The sequence below is a fragment of the Ceratotherium simum genome, chromosome 18 (assembly GCF_057802395.1).
Source record: "Ceratotherium simum simum isolate JZ-2026a chromosome 18, ASM5780239v1, whole genome shotgun sequence".
NCBI classification, from domain to species: Eukaryota; Metazoa; Chordata; class Mammalia; order Perissodactyla; family Rhinocerotidae; genus Ceratotherium; species Ceratotherium simum.
Genome location: NC_141917.1, coordinates 50,446,593 through 50,452,414, shown reverse-complemented (window position 1 = coordinate 50,452,414; position 5,822 = coordinate 50,446,593). Strand labels below are relative to the sequence as shown.

At 40.4% G+C, this 5,822-nt stretch overlaps 1 pseudogene; it reads right to left on the bottom strand.

Moving 5' to 3' along the window:
- Nucleotides 1-3,610: 3,610 nt before the first annotated feature.
- Nucleotides 3,611-4,217, bottom strand: LOC101392066 (oligoribonuclease, mitochondrial pseudogene; annotated as a pseudogene).
- Nucleotides 4,218-5,822: the final 1,605 nt, after the last annotated feature.

Genomic DNA, 5,822 nt, shown 5'->3' with positions numbered 1-5,822 from the left:
GCGTTAGCATGCCCTGAGGGTGGGGTTCCAACCTCTTGCCATCAAAAGGGCTCAGTTGATGGGTTGGTGGTCTCAATCGGGCCTGAAGTGGACAAGGGGTTCGGTTTCTGAAAAAAATAGCTCAAACACCCATTACCATGGTACCCCAGGCTCCAGGGAGATGTCATCTATAGGAACCTAGTGGGAGTCAGACAGCATATTGCCCAAATAGCACAGTTAACAATGAATAATTTTATCATGCAGAGTTAAGTCCTCTCCTTCCATTCTGATAAGTTTCTAGGTAAGGCCATCCCCCTCTTCTTCCTGGTACAGGGAAGAAGATACCTTTACAAATGGAGATTTTCTTTACAAATGTAAATGTGTCCTATAAAGGGTAACCAGAACTAAGAATGGGATTAGCACGACCCACCCAGATACTTGGAGATGTCTATGGTAATGGCCTGTTCTGGGAGTAGGCCTCCCATCCCAAACTCCTTTGGTCAGTTAGTGGGGATGAGGGTCAAAATGTCATTGAGGCAGAGACATATTTTGAGTTGGCAAATTCCAATCCCCCATAGTTACTAGCTGCTTAATCATCAATGGCTGTTTGCCAGTTTCATAGGGAGCCATTGTGTTTTGGGTTATTTTATCTGCAGTTATCAAATGAGTAGGACATTGCCAAATATTTGCTTAGAAAAAAACTGCTATATAAAATACTAAATGAATACAACATCTACTTCTTTTGAAAGAGCAATAAAATTTTTGTGAATCTCTGCCTCTCTAGCTAAGATTTGGATCAATCAATCTACAAGCAATTCAACCAATCAGAACCCAGCAATGCCTTGATCATATGTAAGCCTCACACATGCGTCTAGTTAAGTTATCTATCAGAATTTGGTTGCTCAGTTGTATTAGTACCTATTGTAGAACCAAGCAATGTTCATAAGTTAAGAACGGTAAATGCTTATGGTTAGTGAGTCGCAATGAACTAAAAACATGAAATATGATAAAAATATGAAGAGGGTAGAAATTTTGAATTAAGTTAGGGAAGGAAAAAAACGCAAAAGAAAACTGCAGAATGCAGTTTGGTGTATGTTTGATCTTCTCCTGGGTCTGGCCAGCTCCAGAGCTGCCTCAGTCGGCTCCAGCCCTGGGCACTGGGACGGCAAGTTCTGCTGTGAGGTGTTGGACGTTGTAGTAGATGCTCTTGCTGCCCCCACCCCTATGCTCTTCATCAGGCTGGTGCACCCATCCCCCAGCTGCTTTGCATGTTAGCTGGTAACAGCTCCCAGGTGCACCTTTCTCTTGAGAACTGCCCTCTGCCAACGAGAGCCACCTCACCTGGAAATGCTTGGGAGGTTACACCCTTCCCTCATTGGTGGCCCACAGTCGATGTCTGACTGATACGTGGCTACAACAGCCTGGCCTCTTGTCTGGACTTAGGATAATTCTGTGGTGTTATTCTTGTTCCAGAGTTTCCTGTGGGATCGGGCTCTGGCTAGATTTTGACTGAACCCACATTTTTGCCTGGCTTTTTCCCTGGCCCCAGCCTGCTTTCTTCATTCCTCTACAGGTTTCCCCTGAGGGCGTTCTCTCAATGAAACTCTTGAACAATAAAGTCCATCTCAGTTCTATTTCTTGAGAATCCAACTTAAGACAGTCATCTACCATTTAACCTGACTAAGCAAAGATGGTCTTCCACCCTGCTACTGTCTACAGAATTGCTAGTCCATCAGGGGAGGGCTACCTATCCGGGCTGATCCTTTTGTATTCAGTTACAGTCTTCTTTGAGGATTCCTCTCCATCTCATCATGTATGGTTACCATTAAGCACCTGGCTAAATGGAGTTGTCTTAACGTCTTTGTTTAGGAAAATGCCATGATGAGGTGCTTGGGAGTGGAAGAAGAGACGCTGAGGGAATGTATTTAAAGAGAATAATGCAACAAAAAGATAAATTGATCGGCATAAGAATAAATAAAGATTTTATCCTGGGATGAATCTAGAAGGGCAGAGGATTGTGGGAGGAGAATTTGTTGTATTTGGCAATACAACAGGAGAAGGAAGAAAGTTCCTCATACTGGAGTAGCCAAAAGACATTTGAGACCAAGGACATCTTATACTCAATTATATGTTGTGCTGTTATGAAGTAAACTCCCTATAACTCTAAATCTTCAGTATAAATTTAATTTGCCAGAACAACCTTGTGGGCTGGTGATGGGGGAAATAAAAAGTCAGGGAAGTAAAAACACCAGTCCCATAGTCACCCCTTCTGACACCCACAGTGAGTAGCAACATCCTTCCAAGGGGGCAATAGGCCAAGTGTCCTGGCAGCAACTAGCAGTGAAGTGAATGATGGCCCGTGGGGACACCAACAGAGGCAGAGAGAAGCAGCTGTGGCATGAAACTGACAAGGACAGGTATGAGACAAACCCTCCTTTCTCCCAAATAAACTAGAAGAAAATGACTTAGAAGCAGGGAGAGAAGAGCTGGTATCTGAATTGTACACACACACACCAATCGGTACCTAACTGTTGTGAACTCACCGTCTTTAACGAAATTCTGGCAAAGTGGAACACAAAGCACTTAAATTTGTAACATGGTTACATAATCTTTGTTTGGCTTTCTTTTTTGTCTCTTTCTTTTTTTTTTTTCAGAATAGGCAACATCAGAGGCTATTAGTGCTGTCCTTGGGAAGATTAAGTGCTTTTAGAAAGTGTACCTTGGAATAAACAAAAGACAAGCACAATCTGGTAACTAAAAATGGTTTCCTAAGAGGAAAGACATATACCTTTTCGTTCCCCCTCCTCTAAGTGCTACTGATTTTTTCATGTTCCCTCTCAAATTTTTTCATGTTCCCTCCCACCTTCAGAAGTGTCTTCTGACTTGTTCCCAATCAGCAATGATTTCTTCCTCTGTTAAGCCTCTGTAACTTATAGTTTAAAGAGTTCTTAATACTAAAATTTGCTATGTTTCATAGTGTTATATCCAATCAGGACTCATCTTGGGAAATACAAATTAAGACAGAGACATTTAACTGGCAGAATTTCAAGAGTTTTACTGGCCATATGGAATTCTTCACATCAAGAAAGTCAATCCCTGTGCCAGGCCAACCCTAATTCAGAAAAAAGATTTCATAATGACTTTATAAGCTTCAAAAATACAAGAGCAACAGTTAATACTTGTAGAGCACGTGCCACATGCAAGTTCTTTGCTCATATTAGCTCATTTAGTTTTCATTGTGATCCTATGAGATACGTCCTGCTCTTAGCCTCATTTTACAGATGAGACAACTGAAGCACAGAGATGCTACATAGCTCATCTAAGGAAGCAGCAGAGCCAAGACTGAACCCAAGCAGTCTGCCCTTAACTGGTAAGCCATACTGCCTGTTGTATAATTTTTAAAATCCTGGTCTACAAATTCCATTCTTCTCCCAACAAAACACCATAACTACACATATGACAAAGCTGACGAGGGTAGACAAAAGGGAACAGGATCAGGAAAATGTATTTTCTTTCCCTCTGTCCTGGGAGGTCTCTGAATCTATAAATCCTTGAGCTCTTGGTAAAAAAAAAAAAAAACCACCAGAAGTTGCTTCCGGAGAACGATGCGGTGGCAGCATGAGAATAGGCATCAACTCATAGTCTTCTCATTTTCCCCATTTTCCATAATTTTCCTCTTCTTTTCATCTGTTATTTTCTTGAGACGTTATTTCAGTAAAACTGAAGTCCTTTGATGCTTTCACTAACGTCATCAAGTGCCTTGTGAGAAGCAGCCTTCTTTGGTGCAAATTCATATTCTTCTGGATACCAACATCTGCACAGTTCTTTAACAGTGCTCACATCAATTTTTCTATAATGAAGATGTTTCATGAACTGGGGCGTGTATTTATCTAAGAAACGTCTTATCTGCATGTATTGAATCTCCGGCAAGTGGACAAAACCCCAGAGGAGTCCACTGTCATATGAAGGACAGAAATTCATACTCTGCCTCCTGCAATGTCAGTGTACTCTCCTTCCCTGCCTTGGTTAGACCAGACTTCCATGATGCTCCTTATACCAATCTGACTTGATGTCCAGTAACTCATCTGGCTGTTTTATAATCAGGTTAGGACCTTCAGCCAAAGTGCTGAGATCAGAATCAGTTCTTAGGCCATCTCAATAATCCTGTCCTTTTCAATGTCTGATCCTGTTATCACCAGGTCCACCCAGACCATCTGCTGAGCCATGCTTTCCCCTGCTGCGACTTTTTTTGAAAATATAAGTAAAAAACATTTCCTATTTTTCACTAAGACTTTATCTTGAGGACATAACTAATCTGTGTCACCACTCCTACTCCAACTTGAAGAAGGGTTAGTCCAGTGAATGTTAGAAAGCAGATATAAACAGTTTGAAGGATTGGAGCCGACATTAACTGACAAAGAACAACTTCCATCTAAATCATCATAAAAATGTTTAAGTGAAAAAAAAAAAAAGAACTAAAGTGTGTAATGGAGGTTTCAGATTGAACAAGATTCTCACATTTCATCTAATACATTCAATCCTGGCTTGAGTGTACCAAAAAGGAAACAGGATTACTATGATACAAAACTTCCACTACTGCATGCTATACACACTTATGTTCCAAGACCACTTCCATCCCCCTAATACTTCCAACTCAACTATTTCCCAGCCTGTTGGGCCTACTGATGAAGGAGCACATAGATCTTCTCTTTAATCCAGTCTTTGATATAAGGCTGGTATGTTTAGGTTTCTGGGTTTTATGCTTTTTAACATAAAATTTATGCATTCACAAATACTAAAGGATCTGGGGCTTTGCTTTATATCTTGTTGCCCCACATCAACCTTCAAAAGTCTTAAATGTATATCAGATAGGTGCTGGAACGAGTCCGAGGTTCAGAAAAATGTTTATTAAGGTAATTATTCTAACCTAGTTATGACAAAGGATAAGGCAGATATATATCCACTCAGTCACTCTCCCTTGAAGAGCTCCTTTAGCAAAAATGGGGAAAAGAGCAAATCTGAAAGTTGTCTGCCCTCTCTGAGTTTACCAATTATTCTATTTTCATATTTTTACATCTCTCTATGATGAATAAAATTGATCTGTATGTTGAATATATAACTATTTGTATGTTCTCTCATTTTCCTTCCTGGATTGAACAAGTAAAGGTCAAGACTGAATCTTTGTATCTCCCACATTACCCTACACAATACCTTGTACCCTAAAGATTCATTGACCTGGATTGACGAGGTATGTTTGGAACCTGTTGAATCTGTCAAAATTTGAGCAAGAAATAGAGGACTCAAGAAGAAGAAGAATCAAAAGAGAAATAGAAGAAATTTAAAGAGAGGACTATTTACAAAGGTATGGCTTAAGGGCAGGTGGTGAAGCGTATAGGGACCAGGAAGAGCAGAAAGCTGTCACTTCCCCTGGGTCCAAAGGGACAAGGAGAGGGAGTGGCTGCTGGAATCTGGCAAGAGCTGAGCTTCTGAGTAGAAAGAAGGCTGAGAACAAAACGGTGGTCAACAGAGGCGGAGTGCGGGAGGATTGAAATGGGTGAAGAAAGGTCAAAAGGTACAACCCTCCAGCTACAAGACAAATAGGTCCTGGGAATGTAATGTACAGCATGGTGACTATAGTTAATAATACTATATTGTATATTTGAAAGTTGCTAATAGTTAAGAATATCTTAAAAATTCTCATCACAAGAAAAAAAATTGTAATTATGTGTGATCATGGATGTTAAATAGCCTTATTGTGATGATCCTTTTGCAATATATACATATATCGAATCATTGTGTTGTGTACCTGAAACCAACATAATGTTATATATCAATTATAGCTC